The 12530-nt window shown below is 62.5% G+C and overlaps 1 protein-coding gene across 6 annotated transcripts in view; it reads right to left on the bottom strand.

Moving 5' to 3' along the window:
* Positions 1-12530, bottom strand: part of CACNA1H (calcium voltage-gated channel subunit alpha1 H) — a 63786-nt gene that overhangs the window by 27305 nt on the left and 23951 nt on the right. The window contains exon 1 of one of the 6 annotated variants that reach the window (XM_082361064.1): positions 9954-10287. The exons of the other annotated variants lie outside the window; for them this stretch is intronic. The gene's annotated coding sequence lies outside the window, so the exon portion shown is untranslated. Of the gene's footprint in view, positions 1-9953; positions 10288-12530 lie in introns of those variants that run through there. 6 annotated transcript variants of the gene reach the window in all.

The following is a 12530-nucleotide window of genomic DNA, read 5'->3' as shown; positions in this document are numbered from 1 at the left end:
TCCCTTTGGCAGGAAGGCATCCAGCCAGGACCTTAGGGCACCGGGCCAGCAGCCAGTGCTGTATCCCGTTGTGCTGTGTGAACCTGGCCACCCTGTGGGGTCGCTGGCCCTCAGGATGAAAAGCCACCCAGGATCCCAGAACGCTCAGCCATTCTGGGAGTGGCCACCAGGTGGCACCGTGGCTCCACAGAGGCCATGGCATTACTCTGGCTGTGACCCCCTCAGTGGCTGTCTCCAGGCAGGGGTGCACCCCCATGTTCACGTTGGTTGGCCCATCAGATCGGGGAGCCCTGTGGTGGGCCAGCCGTGTCATGTATGAGGAAGGGGCCCACACCCCAGGCAGGTGACCCAGGGGCTGCCCGATGGGGGATAGGCTGCGTGTGGGGGGTTCCCCGGCTGGGGGACTGGGGCTTCACCCAAACCCCTGGGTGCAGGTAAGTGCCCGTCAGATGGGAGGGCCCCAGGGGCATTCCCTGTACCCCACACACCACCCCCACGTCAAGAACCCCCTCCCACCGGGACCCACCCCCACCCCCCAGGGCGGGATTTCTGTGGGGCTGCCTGCCTGTACTGCCCTGGGCTGGAGAGAGCGAGGGCGCGAGCAGGAGGCCCCCAGAGGCCTTCCCCGGGCTGGTGCGGGGTGGACGGGGGACTTTCCTTTAAAGAGAGAAGTCGGCACTTGGAAAACACCGCGTGTCAGTAGACAGCCTGAGAAACCTGGTGTTGAGACCCTGCACCTACCCACTTGGGGCCCACCCTGTCCTGCAGTCCCCACCCTGCCCTGCAGCCCCCGGCCCACCCAGCGCTGAGGGGACTGAGGCAGGATCACAGGGACAGGGCATCCACCCTCAGATTCCTCGGCTGCAGCACATACTGGCTGTGTGACCTTGAGCCTTGATGCCCCTCCGTTTCCCCTGTGTTCCTCCAGCTGGGTAGGGGGATGCGAATCTCATGGATCAACGAGGCGACCAAAGCAGCAGGGCCCAGTCCCAGGGCCATGAGTGCCCACTCCATGCTCCACCACATGTGGGCACTGGGCCAGGGGTCCATGCGGCCCCACCTGTGAGGGGCTCTGATGCCAGGGGCACCTGACAAACTGGCAGAGGCTGTGCTGTGACTGAAGCCAGGGAAGGACAAGGCCTGGGGAGGTTCAGGGCCTGCATGCTTACTCAGGTGTACAGGCCCCGGGATCAGGGCAGGAGGAAGGCCAGGCCATGTGTGTCCTTCCTTCGCGGGGCCCGGCAGCCTGCCCCGCCCAGACCCCTCTCCCCCTGCCTCCCTGCAGGGGCAGGGCCAACAGTTGCCGCTATGAAGCCCCTGGCCCTTGGCACACTGCACAGTGTGGCACTGGGCCACCAATATAATTACCCGTTCCCACCGAGAGCACCATAATTACACTTAATGGGTTCAGCAGTAACAAGTGCCTTTGCTGTGATTTGGCTGCAGAAAAACAGAAATCAGCGTCCTGCTAAGACAGCGCTGAGGGCCCAACCCCCCAGGCCTGTGACAGGCGGGCCAGGGACGCGCTCAATGGAAGCTGGCCGAGAGGGGCTGGCAGGGTGGCTCGGCGCACAGTCAGGGCCTGTGGGTGCTGCAAGGTCCCCGTGGGTGGGGTGGGGGGAGGAGAGAGCTGCAGCTGAAAGCTGCACCAAACACCCATAGTGCACCTATTGTGTACCAGCCCACGGGGCAGCCACAGTCCAGCACCCCCTGCACAGACTGGGAGCTCCGGTGGCTTGCCCGAGGGGACCGGGCGTGGGTCCCAGGCTGTGTCATGGGACGCTGAGGCCCCACACGGAAGCCAGTCCTAGGGCACCGCAGCTCTCCCGGTGTCCTGACCCGCCGGCTGCAGCCCCTGGGAGCTGCGTACGGCTCCTCTGTCCTTCACTGCTGCAAACAGCACCTCTGGAGTAGGGGCTGCAAGGGTGTCATTGTGTGTCTCCCAGGAGTGGGGGTGGGTTCTCAACACTAAAGCTGTGGATGACATTCCTGAAGGACAAGCACCCCCAGTCCCACCAGCGAGGACGCTGCCACACAGCAGGGAGCAGGCAGCTCTGGGTCTGGGCGTGCGATGGTCAGATGCTCCCCAGACCTGGCTGGACCCTTGGTCTTGCAGGCACGTGGCCCCCCCCCACCCCTGCAGGGAGGCAGCACAGAGCAGCCTGGGCCCTCAGTTTGCCCATCCAGGCAGTGGGGGTGTGGGGACTGTCTGTTCCTGGGTCCTGGGACCCTCCTTCCTTGCCCCACTTCTCCGAGTTCTCCCCTGACCCCGAGCGCTTCCGCCGGGCCAGCTCCCACCTCCCACTTGGCGAACATCCTGCTCCAGGAGCAGCAGGGTTTCCAGCCCAGCCCAGCCCAGCCTGCCTCTGAGCCCTCAGCTCTTCCCTTCTTCCACCAGCATCATGCCCCTCATCTCAGACTGATGTCACGAGCCTGCTGCCTGATTTCTCCCAGGTCCGTGACCATGCTCACTCTGAGATCACCCTAGACCCCGGAGCTGGCGTTGAGCAGAGCTAAGGACCTTGGTCCTCAACGGTGCAGTGCATGTCTGGAGCCCTGGGCTGGTCTGGGCCAGGACCCATGAGACGTTACTTGATCAGGGGCTAGGGGGGCCCAGTCTCCGGCAAGAGCCACAAACTAGGCCCCCAACAACTTGCAAAGATAGCCCAGCTTGAGGTCCTGGGCTGGGGTCCTACCTCGATACTTTCCCAAACCACTGACAAGCAAAAACCACCCACCAACCTTGGCTTTCTCCTGACCCCGCTGGCCCCATGGCCCCACCTGCATCCCCTGCCCTGGAGGCAAGCCCTAGGGGCTCAGGACAACCTCCACGGCCACAGTGACCCCGTGCGGCAGGATGAGCACAGGCTCGTGTGTGAGGTGGGGACACACTGTCCATGTGGCTGGGGTGACCAACCTGGTCAGCACGGCCCAGAAAGTCCTCTATCCATCCTCATGAGCACGCCCCCTTTGGGATAATTATTCTATGATACACCCCAGCCCCCCTCCCCCACCACCACAAACACCCTGGGAGGGACGAGCTCCTGGGGTCCTGCTCATCTTTCTGTGCAAAGTGCACACAGGAGAAGCACTTACAGCCACCCTGCCCAGGGAGGGGCTCCCCACGCACAGGGTCCCACTGGCCCTGCCCAGAGAGGGGATCCGCCAGCGGTGGGGGGAGGGCTCCATCAGCCCCACACGTCACAGCCGTTCCCTGGTCACGCCTTAGTGGGCAGCTGAGGACAGACGGTGCCAACTGGACTCTCATCACAAGGCCACTGACTTCCGGAGGCTTAATTACACAGATGGATTTTCTGGGTTTTAATTCAAAATCCTTTAGGTTTTGAACCAAATTCTACAAATTAGAGTCAATTTCCACTGCGGGTCCAAAGAAGCCAGGCTGACGTGTGGCTGGGAAGAGGCGGCCGCACCAGCCCGGCAGGGGGGCTGTGGTGCTGCCCGAGGCCTGGCCACACACAGAGGGGCTGGGGGCATGGGTCTCTCCACAGGACCCCATAACCAGGAAGGCTCTGCCCAGGTCCAGAGGCTGAAAGAAGGGCAGAGAGCCCCCTGACCCATGTTCCTAGACCATTCTAGGCTTTGACCCATCAGGACCCAGGGATGTCCCCCGGCCTAACAGGCCCCTGGTGTCCAGCCTGGGCAGGGTGGGGCGTGGAGTGACTCTCCCTGGGGCAGCCTGTCCCACATTCAGGCTGGGGACTTGTGAGAAACTGGTCCCCAGAGAGGCGTGGAAATGAGCCCAGAGCCAGGGCTGGAGACCCGATCAGCGGTGGGAGCAGAGGTTTGGTCCGTCCAGGGACCCCTCAAATGCCGTACTCCCCCTCTGGGTCCCACACTCCACCCACAAAGCCCTCCCAGCATTCGGCCGACCTGTCCCAGCATCAGCCTCCTTCCCGTCTCCTCCCTCCCTTCTTGTTTCTGCGGCCTCGGTGGGGCTCAGCAAGGACTGGCCCACCTTCCCACCCCAGCAGCAATGCCCGTGGGCCAGCCTCCCCCAGTCAGTGCAGAGCAGGTGCTGGCTCCATGGTCTCCCAGACCATGACAGCAACGCACCCCAAACAAATCCAATGCCAGGCCCCGAGGGCCAGGAGGCCAAGAGGGATGGTGGCCGCTGTCCGTGGTGCTGAAGTGACCACGTCCCAGCAAGCTCAGGGCTGCCCGGCAGCCCGGGGGCCTGCTCACCCAGAGCCTAAGTTTTGCTGCACACCACTCCAGAGTTTCTAGTTCCACTTTCTTTCTTATTCCCAGACTCCCAGATGGTTAAAAGCACACCAAGGGCGCTGGCCCACTTGGAAGACAGCTCGGAAGTGGGGCCACCCCAGAGGGCAGCAGGGCAGACATGGTCATCTCTGCACTGTGATGCCACGAGGTGGGGAGCTGGCGTGCGGGGAGTGTGCGTGGAGGCCAGAAGGGGCTCGAGGCCAATCAGCACACGTCAGGGGCTGCCAGCACCCCACTGGCAGCCACACCACTGTCTCTCACCAATGACGGTGGCCTCCAGGGTCCTGGAACAGGGTGGGGGTCCCCGAGGCCTGTGTGGTTTAAGGTGGTGTGGCCCAAAGGGTGGTCCTGGACCCCCCAAACCAAATTCTCATTATTACGCAGCTGCCCACAGCCCACCCAGACCTGTTGGCTCAGGGTCTCTGGGGCCCACAGATGGGCCATCTCTCACTCCATGAGTCCGGGGATGAGAACCCGACCCCCAATTCTACCACCAGCCACCCCTTCACCCTTTCTTAGCCTGTTTCCCCACCTGTAAAACGGGGGTGACAACAGTTACTTCTCAGATGCTGAGATTCACCCAGACCCCCTTCTATAAAGTATCCCCCATCCCATCCCTCATCCTGATGAATGCCACCTCGGCCCCTCCCCCTGCTGGCCCCAGACACGTGGAGGGAGGGGACGTTATGTTTTCCCCATGCTATGGATGCTGAGGATGCAAGCAGGATCTGTGGGACGAAGGTCAGGATGCTGTCACCAGGAGACAGACAGCGGAGCTGGGTGTCCCTCACCAGGAGACACGGCTCCAGGCCCCAGAGCCACAAACCAAAGTGGAATACGATGGCTCGAGGGCCGCGGGGCAGGGGTCTCCAGATGTGGCTGAAGTCAGGCCCCCCACAGTCACAGTGGCACCCATGCAGGGCTGTGTAGGGACGAGGCCCTGACCCCACAGGCCATGCTCCCCCCATGGCCATTGTGAGATCACGCAGAGAGGCAAAGCTCTCAGGAGGATGAGAAGGCCTGAGCTGGCTGCTCCCCATAGCAATCTGCTGGGCCAGCTCAGCTCCCTTAGGCCCACCCAACCCGCGACAGTCCATGTGAGCGTCCACGTGCCCAGGCCAGTGATGCAGCGGAGGGATCCTGGCAGCAGGAAAATGGGAGCCCAGGGTAGGGTGGCCCAGAGCCCCCGACTCCGGACGTCTGGGTCAGCACCTGTGCCCTCCTCACCATGGCCACGGCCACCACCCAGGCAGGCCACGGGGGCTTGAGCTGGGACCACCGTGGCAACCCCCTCCCTCTCCCTGCTGTCTGCCCTATTCCCACAGCAGCCGCCCAAGCCCCACCCTCCCCCCACTGCCAGGGCCCAGGACACACATACGAAAGAGGTGGCTCTAGGTGATTTCGACCCCTAGCAGACAGGCAGGACCAAGCTGGACACGCCACATGGGAGGCCCTCGGGGCTGCTGTGTGGGGGTGGGGAGCCGGAGATGGCTGGGCTTTCAAACCCACCCCGACGTCCAGCGTCGTGACCTCCTGTGTGGTGTGGATGAGCTGCCCCAACGGACAGGGAGATGTGAGGACCAGCTTGAAGGGTGGACACCAGGCTGGTCCTGGGGCTCCCGACCGGACCTACAACAGACCTGCCTGTAGACACACAGCCCGGGGGGGGGACCCTGGTGGGCAAAACCCTCCCTGCCCTGGGGGAGGGGGCCCTGGGGCCACCCCTTCCCTGCTGCTCTGCGCCCGGGCCTGCGGCACCCTCAGCCGGCATGCCCACGTGGCCCCAGGCTTCATCTCTGGAAGCACTCAACCTTGCTCTTCCAATCTGCTGGAGGAAAAAAGCACATGTTTATTCATGGGGGAGGAAGCACTGTCTTCCTGCGTCTTGCGGAAGAACCACCTGGACCACTGAGGAGGGGGCATGAGTGCGCCCCACGCCCTAAGGCCTTGGCTGAGGCAGAACGACAGCCCTGGGACCCCGATACCTCATGGGGCCAAGCCAGCTGCAACGGGCTCAGTGGGAGGCATGGGAGACCCCAGGATCGGTCCCCTCTCGGCACAGCACGGCCCCCAGAACTGACCCCTCTGTCCACACGTTCACCGAGAACCGGGCAATTCCCGGACCCACCGAGGCTGTGGGCCCAGATACCCTGAGGTCCACAGCCCAGGTGCAGGGGGCCCACCACACACCAGGCAGCAGCGTCTGCGATCCCAAGACCAACACGTCGCATGTCTCAATGTGAGGGAGGCGGCAGTGCTGTCCTATCGGCACAAACACGTCCTGCGACGGAGCAGGAAAAGCCCGCGGTGGGGAACAGGGGACCCCAGTTATGGAGAACGCGCAACACAGGAGGCTGCTTTGCAACGTGCATGCCAAGCTCTGCAAAGGTCCAGAAGACTAACTCCAGGGAGAACGTGGCCCGCTGCGGGTGAGGCAAGATGGGGCCGGGGCAGGGGAGAGGAAGGGGGACACTGTAGTCATGCATTGTTGGTGCAGTGACAAAGGTGAGGTGTCAGGAAGTCCAGGCGCTGTGGTCCGTGTGGGCTGTTGGCAGACCACAGCTTCCTGGCTTTGGGGCTGCCCACCCACCCAGAGCAGACACACTTAGCCCCATGCTCACCAGGGCAGCGGGAGTCCACGGGCCTCCTGCTCTGCCCCTCAGGCAGTGACCCACATCTCCCAAGGCTGCCACAGAAGGAGACTCACAACAGCCTCCCCTTGCCAGTATCTGAACAGGGAGCTGCGTTTTTTTTTTTTTTTTATCCGATACACACACCACTAACGAGAGGGGATCCCCTAATCAGCCTCACACTGGCAGGAAACCCACTGAAGGACCGGTGGCACACACCCCAGACCCACGACCGTGGCCCTGTGATGGCCTCCACCCAGGCTGTTCTGAGCACCCCCCAGAGGAGCAGGCAGGATGGTGACGGCTGAGCTGGCCAGCAGGACCCTCTGTGGACCACCAGTCACATGGACCTCAGAAGGCTCCTGGCAGGACCTATGGCCACCGTCCAAGTGCAGCTCCCACTCTGGACACCCGGGAGGCTGGGAGATGAGGAGTCACCGTCTGGAAGTTCCTCAGACGTCTAAAACCCTAAGTCCCCACACAGTCCAAGTTCACACCCAAAAGACCTGAAAACCAGTGATTAACACACATACACACGCATTCACAGCAGTCAAAAGGTGGGGACAACCCCAAGGTCCAAGAGGCAAATGGACAGAGTGTGGTCCATCTGTGCACTGGAGCGTTACTCAGCCATGAAGAGGAGTGAAGTACCAACACCTGTGGCAACACAGATGAGCCTTAAAAATGTGGTGAGCGAGAGACCAGACACAAAGGCCATGTTTTTGTATGATTCCATTTGTATGAAACACCCAGAACTAGCAAATACTGAGGCAGTGAATCAGTAGGTGCCAGGGGCTGGCAAAAGGTGGGCGGGGGTCCCTTTGAGGTGAGAAAATATTCCAGAATTAGGGAGACGTGGTGATCGGCCACATTGTGAATGTACTAAATGCCTGAACTGTTCACTTTATAATGGTTAATTTTATGATATGTGAACTTCATCTTGGGTGATGCTGTTTGAAACGTGCCTCCCATGGGCAGGCCCAAGGGCAGTGCAGCCTGTGGGAGTGGGAGGGGTGGGGCAGGGCGGGGCATCCAGTGATGGACGCATCCAGAGCTCAGGGTTGCCCAGGGTCAGCAGCTCAAGGGTGTGGATGAGACGGGGCTGGGGCTGCAGTTGACGCCCAACAGGCAGGGGCTGAGCCTGACCAAGCGAGAGCAGGGCTCCTTGACCATGGGGGGCCCTCTGCCGCCTTCAAAGGCAGGGCAGCAGCTGCACACGTGGTGCTGAGGCCATGCCGTTTGGCATCCACCCTGGCTGTCAGCATGGGTATCCCCAGGGCTGGGTCTGGCCCCTCATGCACCCCCAGGTCCCAGCAGGGCCCAGGGCTCCAGGCCTGCACTCCAGGGCCTCAGCAGATCCCCACCTCTGGGGGTCTCCACCCCTCCCTCTGCAAGTGATGCCCAAACCTCCAGGGACTCAGGCTGGACCCTCAGGCAGGGATCTGCTCCCTGGTCTCAGGGCCCTGGCAGGTACCCTTCCCGTGTGGCAGCCTGGGGGCTTCCTTGGAGCCTGGGGCTGACCCCCCTCAGCATTGAGAGGGCAGAGGGTGTGGATGGAGGCCTGTGTATACCTGCCTTCCCCCACCCTGGGGTGGGCTTTGGCCCATTTCCCCACTGCCAGCCTCCACGTGCAGCCAGAGGGTCTAGGCAGAGACAGACCCCTGAAACCTGAACACTTCTGCCCTGGCCTGGGGGTCTGGTCTCACTTGTAGCACCAGTGCAGCACCCCAGGGCACATGCACTTTCCCCAGAGGCTGGAGACGGTTCTTCCACAAGCACTCTTGACTAATTAATTAGTTAGCAAAGTAATTCATTAATTAAGCCTCCTACTGCAGTGATGGGGCCCTGCCAGGGGCAGGATGTTCTCCTGCAGATTTGGGGGTCTCCAGACAGTGGGACAGAACAAGCATCTGGGTCACCCGGCACACGTGTGTACACATGTGTACACATGTGCACATGTTCACGCACGCTGGACTGCAGACAGGGGAGACAGGCCAGCATGGCCAAGACCGGCAGGTTGAAACAAGGGGATCTGGGTGGCAAAGGGGCCTCAACACAGCTGTGCTGCGTCCACCAGGAGCCCCCCCCACGTGGACACAGACATCTCTGCAGCTACACCCCTCAGCTGCAGCCTGGCAGGTGAGCCAGGCCAGCTGCCTTCATTCCCTGGGGGGTGCCCAGGCCACTACCTGCAGGGACATAGGAGCAGGGCCCCTGCCCCTGAGGGTGTGCTTATCCTCCTAACGTGGAGGGGTCCTGACTCCAGGGCCTGGGGGGGAGCAGGTGTCTGCCCCCAAGGGCTCAGGACAAAGCCGGCTGCCAGGGACTCAAGCCCACTGTGCCATCTAGGACCTGTCTCAAGGGTGAGGTGACAAACCCAACAGGGTGTGGGAGCGACTGGTGCCCGAGGGACTTCCAGAGCAGGGCCTGAGCATGGCCATCCCAAGGCCAGGAAAAAGCAAGGTGGGTCTCCCAAGGGGCCTCTGAGGTGGAGAAGGAGGGGGCCGCTCAGGACCATGGTAGAAGGAAGTTTCCCTTTCCCCTGATGCCGTTGCCATGACGACAAGCTGCTAACAGGTGAGGGGGACCTGAGCCAGCTTAGGGCTGGCAGGGGCTCCCCCAGCCCAGGGACCCCCCCTCAGTTCAGCTCCCAGTCTCCCCCACCTGCCCACAGGAAGCCACCACAGGGTTTTAATTGGGGGAGGGGGTGGGGTCCAGAGGATCCTGTTAGTGTCTGAGAAGGGGGGAGGGCAGAAAGGGGACCCAAGGGACCAGTGAGGAGCAGGGTGTGTGCCCTCATGGCAGTTGCAGGCAGGGTAGTTTGAAGTTAGAAATAAAAGGGGCCCACCGGCCCCCTCCCTGCCCACAGCAGCTCTGCACATGGAAGGGCCCCAGTCTTCCATGGGCAGCTCCAAGTTGCCCCCTCATCCACACCTGTGGGGACAGATGACCGCCAGTCCCCACAGGCCACTCATGCCCCTCGGAACCACAGGTCTGCCTGCCTGTCCTAGAACTCCCTGGAAGCAGCTCACCCAGCGTCGCAACAGCAGGATCTGTCCAGGCCACTGTGGGGCACAGTACCGCACTCTCCTCCTGCTCCATCCCGGGGGGCCAGGGGCCTGCCGTGGTCACGCGAAGCAGGGGTCTGGGTCAGGAGCAGACCGTGAGGACCAAAGTGGGCGAGGGTCCCACCTGTGGGCTTTCCTGGCCCCTGTGTCCAGGCAGCATCCGCTGGCCTCCCCCGACTGTCCCTCTGTTCTGACCCCTGCTGCAAGGATCCGGCCTCCCCCCACCCTGGTCCCCCCACCATGGTCTGGGCCTGCGTGACTCACTAGTTCTGCTCAGCCGGGTGGGGAGTGAGGAGAGCCAGCCAAACATGGAGCTGTTTGTTCTCAGCTGAAGCTCGAGGTCACGCGGGGGGGACTCGGGGCTGGGCTGTCCCTGGGAGAGCAACCACCCCTGGGAAGCTGGGGGGCTGCAAGCCCACTCCCCACGGGAGCCTGCCACCCACCCCCGTGATGGGAGCTCACCGCCCCACGAGTGGCTGGCCAAGGCTGCTGGAACGTTCTTTCTCCTCCTGGACCCAAGTGTGTGTCCTGAGAGCTTCTCCCTGTGCCAGCAGCCCTAGAGGCTTCCGTAGCTGTGCCCAGAGGCTCCTCTGGAAGCCAGCTCTGACCCAGGTCTGCACGCAACCCCTCCCCCAGCCCCCTGGGCACTCGGGCCTGCAGGACGTGACCCAAGTCTCCAGCACCGGGACACTGGGTCTAAATTGCCACGTCATCCTGAGCAGCTTGGGCGCAGAGCCCCCACCCCCACCCCCATCACCTGTGAGATTTCTGAGCTAATCTGGGCAAAGCACTGTTCTCACCCTGCTGGTGCGCACCCATGTGCCACGGGAGGGGGAAGGAGGGCGACGTGACGGTGGGCAGCCCCTTGACTCCAGTCAGGTAGGGCCAGGGGGTGGGTGCAGCCCACAAAAGCCAGGCCCCAGCAAGAGTGAGCCTGTGCCCCTGGCACGCATGTGCTGGGTGTGTGCATGTCTGTGCTCTGCCTGTTCCTGCGAGCCATACATGGTCCAGGCGTGCATCCGAGCAGGACTGTGCATGTACACGCTCACACATCTGTACACCAAACACATAATCACGCACACACACCATCACACACATATACACATGCTCTTGCGCGCACACACACACACACACACGTGCGCATCTTCCAGGTGGTAGTCCCGAAGGCCTAGCGGTCATATTTCTCAGGGAGGAAGATCCCCACCCCCAGGACTACAGGACACCTCGGAGCCCGAGCACATGCCCACAGCTCCCTAATTGCCCCCGATTCTAAAGACCATGCTAATTAGGAAGAGTGCTAACGTCTCTATTCAGCTCTTAATAAAGAGCTGGATTCAGGATTTTTTCAAGGCATAATTAAGTGGAAAAGTGCCCTGTCTCCACCTCCAATCACCATGCCGGCAAGAAGCCCCCGTGTAGGCCATGGAACCTTGTGAAGACCCTGTCAGCCACTTGGTGGCAGCATGCACAAGTGCCCTGGGGGCCCAGAGCCCCCGTCCCCCCAGGAATGTTCCTGCCTGAAAGTGAAGCCAACCCCCAGCCCCGATTCTCTCCCTCATTTCCAGCTTTCCTGACGGAGCTCCAGGTCATGGCTCTGACGTAGTTCCTGCTGGGAGCAGCTGAAGGCTCGGGAACTGTCCCCCCCAGGCTGCCTTTGTCCTGGGATCGAAGGCTGGAAGGACCAGCCTTACCAGGTGAGGCCTCCTTCCAGCCACACCTCTGCCCATCTTGGTCCCTCTGTGGGGACCTCTGCACAGCCCATGGACCTTGGAAGGGAAAGGCGTGGGCGGGGGGCACAGGGCCAGGAGGGGCCAGGAGGGGCCCCTCGGGAAGATGACCGCCCGGCTGTAGGGACAGGCTTGTGGGGCCTGCTCTGGGCAGGAATTCTCCAGGCCAGAAATAACTGCCTCAGCACCACTGCACAGCTGCCCGCGGCCTGAATTAGCGACCCCGGGGGACTGCTCGCTCCTTCCATGGGAACGTGGTCTGGAGTGCCCTGCCCCCGCAGCCGGCAGGCCGTCCCCAGAGAGGGGGCCCAGGGTCTGCAGAAAGCTGGCTACAGGAGGCTCCTTCCCACGGGGGAACTGAGGTGAGTGCACCTGGGGCCCCCCCTGCTGGGCCCCCACAGCCCTCCTCATCCTGGCCTCCCCCTGCTCTGCCCCCCAAGCGCGGGACCCCCGGCAGCTGAGTCCCTCATGCTTCTGCACACTTGGACGGTGACGCCACAGTCTGACTCTTTGTGTTAAGACCCAGCTCACACCCAGGAAGCCTGGTGACCGTGGTGGGAACACACTCAAGTGTGGACATATATCTCTGCACACGCGGTACCTGGTCACCCCAACAGCAGGCACCCGGGCAGCTCTGCAGCAGGCACCAACCCCGTGCCCACACCCCACGCTGGCGGCTCTCTGCAAACCCGGCTTCCCCATGAGTGTTGCCCGGCAACCGGGCACTTATTAAGGAGGAGGAAGGCCAGGCCTGGCCTGCCAGGGGCCTGCCTGCTCTCCCACAGCACCTGGTACATGCCGGGTTCACCCAGGCTCCCTGCGCCGAGCGCTGGGTCAGCCAGGGCCTGTTCTGGGGTGGGGGT

Source organism: Balaenoptera borealis, assembly GCF_965194805.1.
Source record: "Balaenoptera borealis genome assembly, chromosome: 16".
NCBI lineage: Eukaryota > Metazoa > Chordata > Mammalia > Artiodactyla > Balaenopteridae > Balaenoptera > Balaenoptera borealis.
The sequence above is the reverse complement of the archived record's forward strand: the minus strand, read 5'-3'. Positions and strand labels throughout refer to the sequence as shown.